The sequence below is a fragment of the Emys orbicularis genome, chromosome 1, assembly GCF_028017835.1.
Source record: "Emys orbicularis isolate rEmyOrb1 chromosome 1, rEmyOrb1.hap1, whole genome shotgun sequence".
NCBI classification, from domain to species: Eukaryota; Metazoa; Chordata; order Testudines; family Emydidae; genus Emys; species Emys orbicularis.
In genome coordinates, this window is record NC_088683.1 from 44,829,363 (window position 1) to 44,841,380 (window position 12,018).

Consider the following 12,018-nt stretch of genomic DNA (forward strand, 5'->3'; position numbering starts at 1 on the left):
TATATGATATCTGCTTTAAAACCTACCTACAGCAGAAGTTACAGTTATTGTGGTTCATTTCTTGTAGCTAATAGAATAGAAAAAAGTATAAAGAATTGGGATAAATATGCAGAAAAATATTGTGTGTATGCTTTTCTTTCTGAATTAACAAAACATTCCTTTGTTGAGGATATCACATATACCAGGGTGGGCAAACTTTTTGGCCCAAGGGCCACATCTGGGTATGGAAATTGTATGGCGGGCCATGAATACTCATGAAATTGGGGGTTGGGGTGCGTGAGGGGTGAGGGCTCCGGGCTCTTGGGTGGGGCCAGAAATGAGGAGTTCAGGGTCCGGGAGGCAGCTCTGGGCTGGGGCAGGGTGTTGAGGTGGAGGGGGGGGAGGAGGAGGGCTCCGTCTGGGGATGAGGGGTTGCTGGTGCAGGAGGGTGCTTCGGGATGGGACCGAGGGGTTCGGAGGGTGGGAGGGGGATCAGAGTTGGGGTGCAGGAGGGGGTCGGAGTGCAGGCTCCAGGCTGCGCTTACCTCAAGCAGCTCCCAGCAGCAGCGGCATGTACCCCCTCTGGCTCCTACATGGAGGCACGGCCATACAGCTCTGTGCGCTGCCCTGTCCGCAGGCGCCACCCCCGCAGCTCCCATTGGCCGCAATTCCCGGCCAATGGAAGCTGAGGGGGCAGGGCTTGGGCTGGTGGCAGTGTGCGGAGCCCCTTGGCTGTCCCTACGCGTAGGAGCTGGAAGGGGGACATGCCACTGCTTTTGGGAGCCGCGTGGACTGGGGCTAGCCCTGGACCCCGCTCCCCAGTGGAAGCTTGAGGACCAGATTAAAACATCTGGAGGGACGGATGACCCCTGACATATACTGTGCTGGCATATAGTTTTTCATTTATACTTTTACCAGCTATAACTTCAGAGTTCTTCCTGTTACTTCTCATGGATTCTTGACACTCAACTGTTCTAATTCTCCATACTAGCTCACAAAGAAATAGCATGAGAAAAAGTGCAGCTACTTAACCTGTAGAAAATTATTACTTTTCAATGCAAATCTGAATCAGTTCAAACTGTCATCATGATTAATATTTTCATCCTTCTCTTGTTCTCCTAAAGATTCCCTCTTCTCCTGTTGTCTTAGAACCAGCATTCATTTTTCTTAATGTGGCCTCATTTCTAGGTTTATTTTTACCCTTTTTACTCTCTCTACATTTCACCCTTTTGTTTTTTTCAGTCATTCTCTCGCCTCCCCTTTTCTTTTCTTACATCCCCTCTCACCTCACCCTCCTGCTCTCTGATCCCCTCTCATCTACCTTTATGATTGTATTTTGTAGCTTACTCTTCACAATCTCTTCTCAGGACTTTCAGTTCCTTTGTTTCCCACCACCATCCATCATTTAGATTTAAAACAGTATAAAATGAGTTAATATACTCCCATGATCTAAGACATACTCAAGACTAGAAATGAGCCAGAACAAGAGCCCTTTATCTAAAAGACGCCCTCTGACAAATGTTGATAATAGAGATAAAACAAAATGAAATCTGAAAGTCCAGAGCCTGACTTTTAGTTTTGAAAAATCAAACTCAGTGTTTCTATCATTGTAGATAAGGCTCAACGCTAAAGTATTTTTCTGAAGCTGTTTTTCAAAAAAGTTTTGGTGGTTTGGTTAAACTGAACCACAGATCCAACCAAGGAGGTTTTGAAAAACCAAAACAAATGTCAGGCCAGCCTCACGCACAGTGCAAGAATGTATTGTAATCTGAATTAACTAATGAAAAATTTCCTAATCCTACTTTTTAATAATGACTGGTTATAATATTTATATCAGAATGATGTATCACAGTTTTGGACGTAGCTGCAGTGCTTAATTTGTAATGAAAGAGGTTCTGGGGCTCAAGCAAGTAGGAGCTTGGGCTCAACCAATTTTTTTACATTCGTAACTGCTGCAGCAAGTCCAGAGGTGCCGGGGCTATGAACTACCAAGCCTAGAGGTGCCGGGCCTCAGCCCTGGCAATCCCTGCCACAAATTAATCCCTTTTATGTTTTACTTTTGTAATGTACTACTCTTCATTTTTTTAAACGTATCTGAATATTTAAAACAAGAAACTTAGTAGTTTGCCAATTGCTCCCCAGTCTTTAAATCTATCAATTATTTCACCATAATGAAAAATGTGCCAGCATACTACAGTAAATCTAAAACTCCTTATTTATATTGATTTTTTAAAAATACCTAGTTTTGTAATAATCTATATCTGCTTGGTACCCAAAATGTGTGACGTGGGAAATCAGTTCTTGAAAACATTAATTCTGAAAAAACCTTGCTGCTAGATAGAAATGTTGTTTCATTAGAATTCAGCACAACTACCAATCACCACAGCATACAAGAGAGAGAGAAAAAATCCAAGAATAGCATAGGGAAGAATAGGGGACAATAAAAAAAATAATAAAAAAAAAACTTCTATCAGTGTGCTGTGCACTTTGTACTATTGACTTTTACTTTCTCTATGGAATCCTCTTCCGAACAAATCCTAAGTCTACCAAGCATGTGGTATGTTCTACAGCTGGATTGTCTATGGCACCCATATGTCACAACTTTGCACATCTGGCAGACAGTTATGGAGCTTATTTGCTTGCTAGTTAGCTGGAAGACAGGTTTTAACTTGAAGGGATAATCTACAGATGTTTTAGCATGAAGAGGGATGTGGTACACTTGCCATGAGCACATGTTACTCTCGCTGCCTCCCACTTCAATCTTATTCCCCAAAGTGGGGTAGATGTAAAGATTTAACTGAAAAAATCTGACATGTTCAGCACTAGCTAATGAGGGTCATTCTGACTGGAATCTTCTGGAACCTTCTGGTCCTTCTGCCAGTTTCCTCCAACTGGATCGTAGATGGAGGAAAAGGCAGGAAGTGAAATGTTTTTGCCAGAAGTCCAGCCAAAACCAGTTTCTTAAATCTCACAGTATAAAAGGGATTTTCCTGACACTAGAACAACAAATCCTTGGACTATTTCCATGATGAAATAACTCCCCCATGTTCAAGGAAGATATTCTGTTTTATGAAATCATTATGTAACCGTTACAACCCCCACATCATGCATCAACAGAACAGTTTGAACCCAGAAACATTCAAGGCTGCAGCATAAATCTGCATAACTACTATTGTATGGGAATCTAGGATCATTTGAAAGAGCCTGAACCAGCAGAAGATGATAATATTGCCTCTGATTCTTTTTTAAATCATCATAGAGATTGAAGGATGAATATTAGGTCTTTAGTCCATGCCCTTCCGATGCAGAATGGTCCCCCTACAGTGTATTTTTAATGCTTTAACCAGCTTAGTTATGAATTACTTGAATGATGAAGTCTTTTCCATGCTCCTAGGCCTCACTATTAGGAAACATATCCAGACAAGTTTTCCCTCATTCTATTTCTCCCCATGCTCTTAGTTTCCAACAAAGTGGCTGTCCATGTGCATTTCCTACCAATATTATCACTTAAACTCTAGGAAAATCCCAAGTTAAGGACTAGGGAGAGCCAGAAAACAAGAATTCTGTTTCACAAAGTCCCTGCTTGGCCTGATTCACAGCAAATACTTAAACATGGGTCTCCCGCATCCTAACTCACAAGGCTATAGACTCAGTCTCTTGTGCTCTCCCATTGGAGTTGTTCCATTTTGTATAAAAAATTAAGTATTCATCAGGACAGAGAGAGACTGACTTACCTAAAATGTGAGAAACCCAGGTTGAATTGCCTACTCTGCCAGATTCAAATTAGGTGAGTGCCTGATCATGTGAGCTAATGGCTATTCTGGGCCCTTTCTCTGGACCATCCTGGATCTGAGTAACCTTTCCAATAAAAGTTTTGTCAAAACGGATACATTTCTGTGACCCAGTGACCTCTTGGTGCCCTGGGACAGAAGGCACAGAGGTGTATAAGGGTTACAGAGATCTCCTGGGTCTGGCATTTACATACTAGTTTACCAAAGAGTGTCATGTAAGGACTCTACTGAAAGCCTGTGTCACACAAGTCCTCATAATCATTGCAAAACATATGTATGGATAATACATTAGGAGTTATGTGTATATATGCTGAAAATTATGTTCTTAAGGTCTGTTACTTGGGGCTCACCACCAGAAGGTAAACACATTTCTTTCAGGCAGGAGACTCTTTTCTGCCTCTCTGCTAATCAAGTGATAGCAAAGTCTCCAGGGGAGATTCTTGGCAGGAAAAAACAAATAGCATGGTTACCCTCTTTACAAGTGAAGACAATGGATCAAGTGAATGATATGTGGGGGTGGAGAGGTACACCCAGTTATCCCTCACCATGGGACAAGCTGGTAGCTACCTTGTCTTATGAATGATGGATTACAGCCAGCTTGGCTGTTTGACTCTGGGAGAGAAATCTATGAGACGGGAATGTCTCATTAGTAAAGTTTAGGCTCTAGACAGCGTGTTATGCTTTTATTTTGTACATACCCTTTTGTTTCCATTGATTCTACTTGCTTCTTCTCAAATCTCTGTTCTTTATTAAATAAACTTCTTGTTTTTACTATAAACATATATTGAATCAGAGAACCACTGGGTTAGAAGGGACTGCAAAGGTCATCTAGTCTAACCCCTGCCAACATGCAAGATTTGTTGTATCTAAACTATCCAAGACAGATGACTACCCAGCCTCTTTTTGAAAACCTCTAGTGAAGGAGCTAAGTGCTGTGTGTTGGACTGAGTGGTGAGTAAGATAGTGTGTACTATTCCTTTGGGAGTAGAGGATCTGTGAGTGCTCTGTGGAACATGGGCTCGACGCTCCAGGGTGATGCTCAGAGTGTTCGGATGTTAGAGTGTGCCTGTCATTAACTGGTACTGAGGGAGCGGGGCCTGCGGGGGCCTGCGGAGGTCTGGAAGGCAGTGCTTATGTTGCCAGAGGCTGCTGGTGGTGGGGAACTGGCCCATGGTATGCACAGACAAGGCTTCCTCATGCTAAGGGCAGGCAGAAGCAAAGTGCCTCACAACCCTGGGTGCCCCAGGAAGCATCATAGATTCCACTTCAGATTCAAGGTGTCTGCATTTTCTGATGGAAAACATTTCACTGAAAAATTCCCAACCCACTCTAGTAAGGATCATGAACATCCAGGCCAAACTCAATTCACATGCCTTAGCACCCAGACTTCATAATACCCAAAATGTACACGTCTGAAACACACTTTTCAGTTCCAGCATGGAGTCACTAACAATCAACACATCCAAATTCTTTTGAAATTACAATGAAAGTCTCATCATTCACTCTAACCTCAGATTGTTATTTAAGGTATTTAATAAAACACCACAGATTTTTAATCTGTCAGATAAGAATTAGGGTTGTTTGTTTATGGTGCAGTGGGGCATAGAGGTTTGACCAAGGGCATGGAACCCTAGTGGAACATAGTGAGAGGAGTACAGGAGTCTGTTGGGAGACATGCTGCTTAGCCACCACTGCTCCAGGCCAGGTTGCAACATACTCACTGAGAGACTAAACCAGTGGTATTCAACCTGTGGTCTGTAGACCCCTGGGGGTCCCCAGGCTATGTCTCAGGGGTCTGGAAAAGTTTGCCGTTACCATAGAATAGTTGTCTTCAACCTGTGGTCCATGGACCCCTGGGGTTCTGCAGGCTATGTCTAAGGTTTCTGAAGGGGTCTGCACCTGTATTAAAAATGTGTTGCACATGAAAAAAGGTTGAAGACAACGGACTACACTGTTAAATGCCTGAGACTATGGGAGTCTCACTACTCTTGTGGACAGTGGAGAAGCACAGGTAAAGCTCTGGGAGGTGCAAGCTGGAAGATCCAGGGGGAGCCAGGGCTCCTTCAAATATCAGGATGTCTGTGTACAGGTGAAGAGCAGAGACTAACTGAGGAGGGTCTTAGGAAGCTGGCTCAGCTCTGCCCTCAGCCAGCCTCTCTTCCCCTATACAGCTCCCCCAGGCAGCCTCCACTTCCCAGCTGTAGTCCCCAGCAGATCTAGCTGAATCTGCTGGCTGGAGTAGCTGAGCTGAGGAGAAAGTCCGCATACAGGGTTGGACAAAGAATCTTGAGCTGGTGAAAGCTGCTCAGAACAGAAAGCTCAGTGGGGTCTGCAAGAAGGGGAGAGAGGCAGTTATGGGACCTCAGGAATAGCTCATAGCTGCAAGGAGGAAAAGCCAATGTATATGGCTTGCTCTACAAGAGCGGGCTAGTGCTACAAGCTGTAGCAGGCACTTGCCTGCAACTCTTACTAGGTCTCTTACCCTTCACACAGAAGCCAGGACACAGGGCTGCATTTTAGTTCTGGATATGTGGAACAGACAGGTCATAGTTTCTTAGAATTTTCTACTTCAGATTGATCAGCTTGTTATTTGAGCACAATACCTTATTTGGCTAATGTTGTGGCTCTATATCAAAGCTTGCTATGGCACCTAGAAGCCTTTGGAGCTTAAAGAAAGGAAAATAGTTATTCTAGCAGTTGACATTTTCTGGATAAATAATAATTCATGAGTAGCTAAACTTGTCAGCCTTTAGACTGGAGATGTAAAAGTATCTGCTGCCCTAAATGGAGTATTAAAAACAGATTTTGTGACAATGGATTTCAGTTTTGTGTCTCAACATTTAATAGTTGGAATTATCACCCACACAGCTTTCCTGATGGAAATCAAATGAAGCTCTGCTCCGATAAATAATATTTACTTCTGATATTTTTACTACTCAGCTGTTTCCTGTGAAAATGCCAAGGGAGTCCCAGATCGGAGTCCCAGATCAAAGTCCCTTGGTCCTGGAGCCAGCAGACAACTAAAGAGGGGAAAACTATTAACCAGGATGGAAAAGGGGATCAAGTAGACTTAAAATTAACCACTCCCTGTCTTCTTAAGTCACATCTTCATGGTCTTTTCTCCAGGCTGACAAATGGCTTAGCATCTTATTTTTCAAATTATTTTATTGTCATTATGCTGTAAGTGTTCTCAGGGCTGTACAAAATCCATTTAAAGAAGGTCCTTGCTCTTAACCCTAACTCGGGAAAATACTATTAAATGAGATGATAGTTCCAGAACAACAGGGATTTATGGGAAAGAAAAGTAAGGACAGTGTAACAGAGTATATATAGCTCTCTGAGGAGACCCATTTTTCAGGCATGGCCCCAGTCCAGTGCAGTCCAAAACAAGGGCATTCTGGGGGATGTAGTCTAGAAGGACTTGTGGGAGGTGTAGTGTAGGGAATATATATGACTGAGATCAGGTGATTGCAGGACTACATAAACTCTTATGCTCAGTTCGAGAGAGACCAAGAACAAGTCAAGATCTAAAGTAGGGGTGTTTTGTCAAAGAACTATAGCTGTAAACTGATCCCTGCCTGAGCTATAGATTCTCTTAAAGGGCCAGTGTAACATCCCCCTCTCATTCCCCCCACCCCCATTGCAGGGGTTTATTTTTATTGCTTTCCCGAGTTCCCCCTATTTTAGCTTTTTTGATATGCGAGGCCCCAGAGCAGTGATACTCAAACTGAGGCTCACAAGCCACAAGCAGCTCTGTAGTGTGTCTCCTGCGGCTCTTTGCAGCACATGATGTTAAAACACCATGTGATTTAATTATTAACCAATCTAAGTTATTAACCAATCAGGATGCTTTTACTATGTTATTATCCAATTAAGTTGTCAACTTGCACTAAGTTATTAACTTATTTGCTGTGAAAATTACATATAATGATATAGTACTCTAGTAAATGAAACAATGAATTCACACTACTGTGGCTCTTTTGGGTAATGTTGATCACTAATTTGGCTCCTGAATGTCTGAGGTCTGAGTATCACTGCCCCAGAGTGAATAAGGGTATTTCAGCTGAGGCCCCAAATAGAGTGGGATTATTACCTTAATTGTTTGACACATAGTACTGTTATCTGCTATATAACCCAACAAGTCATTTGCTTTTTTCTGGAACAGCATCACATTGATGACTCATTCAATTTATCATCTGTTATAAACAATGAGGTCTTTCCCTTCCGTGGCACTACCTCATCACTTATCCCCTATTCTGTATCTATCAGTTCTGATGGCGCTCCCATGTGTGTTTTTTTTTTCTGGGAGACTGCTAACTATTTGTCCATTGCAATTTGGAGAAATTGATGATCTTGTGTCTTGAGAGGTGGAAGAAAATAATTATCTCAGTTCATCTTGGCTCTCTGAACATAGTGCCTTTTCCAAAGGGTTTTCTGGTCTCATTGTGTTCCTCTGCCTTATCTGAAACTGGAACACTTGAGTGGGATGATTGTGTATACATTAACCCGCTCATTAAAGTCTCCATCAAGTGCTCACTGAAGTCAACAGGAGCCCATCCACTGATTTTAATGGGCATTGGATCAGGCCGGACACTGTCAGCATAAAAAGCCTGGTGAAAGGGGAGAGGGAGAAAAGGGACACTTTTTCATGTATGCCTCCTAGCTCATAAACTGCCAAAAAAAAAAGGTGAAGAATAGCATTTACAGGCTAAAGTTTCAGCACCCTGCACGGGAAATTAAATGCTCACCTCCAATTATCGCTAGCAAGAGTTGTGCATCTAATCCATCACACGTGCCACTGATGTACCCCTACAGTATTCTTTGTCTTCAATGGGTTTTTTTATTATAGATTTTTCAAAAATGGTGTCTATATGTTTTTTCTTTTCTCAAAGTGGTTGCACTCAGGTCCCACTCTAAAAATGGAATATAAAATGAATGCGGCAAGTAATGCTGCTGAAAAGGTTCTAAGGCTGACTGGATGGATTTACTGTCATATTTGTGTCTAAGACAAGAACTCCAGACGTGGCTATAAACACCAAGTGTATCTAGTCCTTTCATTTTAAAACATTATTTCTTATTCATATTACAGTTGTACCTAGACACCCCAGTATTAAATCAGAACCCCTTGTGCTAGGCGCTATACACTCCTTGACCCCCTGAACAGACAAGCTAGACCAAGGGTGGGAGATGAAACAGAAATGTAAAACAACTTGCCCGAAGTCACACAGGAAGTCAGTGGCAGACCAGAGACTAGAATCCAGGTTGCCCAACTCCCATTCCAGGACCTTATCCACTAAACTATGTTGCCTCTCACCTTTGTTTCAAAATTCTTGTTTACTTTTAAAACAATGTAATTTGTTAAACAAATTACATACCAAGTACAAGCAGTACACTCAGTGCCTTTACATACACCTCCCTCTAGTGTTAAAAGGGAGCAAGTGACAACCCTATAGCAAGCAGATAACATTTTATCTTTACAGTTGACTCCAATAAAATCCAGTGAAATCCAATATTCTGTCCTCAGTGGAATAGCATCCAAATAGATAGTGCTGCAAGTATAATATTAAAATGTTAGCGTCCCATCAGTTACTTCCTATCTGAGCTATTTCAGGTCCTGAGGAGAAACACCCTGCCCAAGTTAGAAGATTCAGCAATATAATATATTCATTAAACACTGCCAGGGATTTGTGCTTATGTAGCTATGTATTAATGTTGGACCCCACTTTAAATAATCAATAGCTAACACAGCACTGCTGACATGAAGAGATTCCTAATATAGAATATTTTAATGTCTGGATATCTAAGAAGGATGTAGCTGCAAGGCAAAACCTCCAATCATCATAATGTTGTGAGCCAGATTTAGAGGACAAATTTTGTAAATATCTTGTCTCTACCTATGACCAATTAGGTTATTGAGTTGTGTTAAATCTTGATTTCGGTTAAAGGCTGAAATTGTCCAGGGTGAGTAAGAAGTGGCAAGTATGTCACTGTAACTGTAAACATGATGTGTAGAATTGTAAAAGAAAGCACGCAACAGAGTCAAACAAATTATGTCAACAGAGTTTGTTTGAGCTAAAAGAACGATGGTTTATGGGCTTTCAAGGCTTCTGATGGGTTTGCAAAGTTGTTATAGCAACGAGACCAGAATCTTCTTCATATGAAACAACATGTCCACAAATGAGCCACTGGATATTTGATCTGATTGGACACAGCTGTCATTCCTTTTCTACTTAGGAAATATATGGTAATTTACTAGCATTGCAGGAGCTATCACCAGTGCTACCCTGATCAACATCATTGCACACTGGGAACTTATTGCCTGTTGGGTCTTTTTGGTTAATCCCAAAAACATTCTAACCCAACTAGTTTAAAAATATAAATTAAACCACCATCTCCACAGGTGCATGCTAAGCAACTCCTGAAATGTGACACTAATGTTCCTGCTATTCTCCATTCTGTGTCAATTTCTACCCTACATTATTCATCCTACCTCTTTTCTATTTATTTTTTCAGCTTATCTTAATTCTCCGTGGTTTTACAGCTCACATAGCCATTTGCACCTGTGCAAAGTGAGTGGAAATGCTACCATTGTGCCTGACTAGGTTCCCCCCACCCACTTTACATAGGTTTAGGTGACTACATCAGGTCCAAGGCAATAGAGATTAAGGTCCACTATGTCCTGTACTTTACTGCAGCAAGTTTAATGAGCTAAACACAATGCTTAAGCTGCTCAATTTCAGTGAAAGTTTGCCAGGACCCTGGGTAACTAATAAGGGCCAAGACCGTGCAGCTCACTGTGCACAGGTGCAGTGTTTGCATCACTGAGGGCTTAGGAAATCAGTTATGATAATACACAGGTACAGGGATGAACCCATGCAGTGAAGCTTGAAAGGCCAGGGCATTAGTTTAAGTGACTTGCCGGAAGTCACACAGAAAAATCTGTGGCAGAGCCAGGAATTCAATCTAGATCTCCTGCATCGCAGTCCAGTGCCTTAACCATACACTTACTCATCCTTCCTATGGGCCTTCCCTTAAAGATTTCCTAAAGACTTCATGGGCTTTGGATCCACAATTGGCATCTCCAGCAGTCCTTGCTCTCATGAATTGGGAAATTCTCTTGACTATTACAGCTGTAGAAAGTAATCAATATTTTAATAGGAATATGAAAAGGGACTGGCTATCTCAGACAAATGGTAATTATCAGGGCATGGAGCTGGTCAGCTGTTTGAATCTTTCCCATGTCAATAGCAAATGAAAGCTGTTATCACTCAGTAGATTTATACCATTCCTCAAGTTGGGTAGTACCTTACTCTATGGATAATCCTTTTAAAATCAATGAGATTACTCAGAGAAAGGTGCTTCTCAGCATGACCAAAGGTTTCAAAATCTAGTCCTAAATGTCCTGCAATCAAGTAAGAGAGTGTTACTGTTCTGCATGGGAATTAGTACCATGCAAAGGAAAATTGCCTTGCTGGTAATCCCTCTTCAGTGCAACATGGCCTGATTTGCAGAAGTTCAGTGGTTAAATAGCAAACTTAGTCCCCAGTGGCAGTCAGCCCATGTTGTTTTGTGTTTTGAGGGGGAGCTAGAGGGTTGATTTTTGGAGGAGATTGTTGGGGCTTTTGGGGGAGGGGTTGTTTTGTGGGGATTTTTTTTTTAAATAAACACGACTTCACTAAAAAGAAATGTAAAAAGGAAGGAAGGTAGACAACACTGCTCAGTGCTTTGGACAGGAAAGCGAACAGAATATAGATAGTGTTTTTCCTGTTCATCCAAAATGAGAGGAAGAAAAAGCTTCACTTTTGTGCATAAATGGTTACCACTCAGATGTCATTGCAGACCTCCTTTTCCAGTTAACCATGAAAGTTTTAGCCTTCACTGCCGCTACAGGATGTTCTTTGAATTACTAATTTGTGTCCTCTGTGAAATACAGTAATCACTGCAACTGAACATGAGTACATTTAGTGAGATATTTCTTAAACATTATTTTCTTTTATTACTTCCAGGAGAAGGCTATCAGTCCACGGGAGTTGAAGAGAAGCTAGTTTTAAGTGTGTTTTTATCCAATTTGTTCAGCTACGTATGCAGTGGAATTTCGTTTAAATCATTAGTATGCTAAAAGTAAGTGAAGTTTGTGGGTAACGGGATATAAAAGTAGGTCAATATATAAAGAAATTCTCTCCATGACAGTTTTATGACTTAAAGCAATAGCACATCCTTGACTACTTGTGTTCTGAATTCTAATACA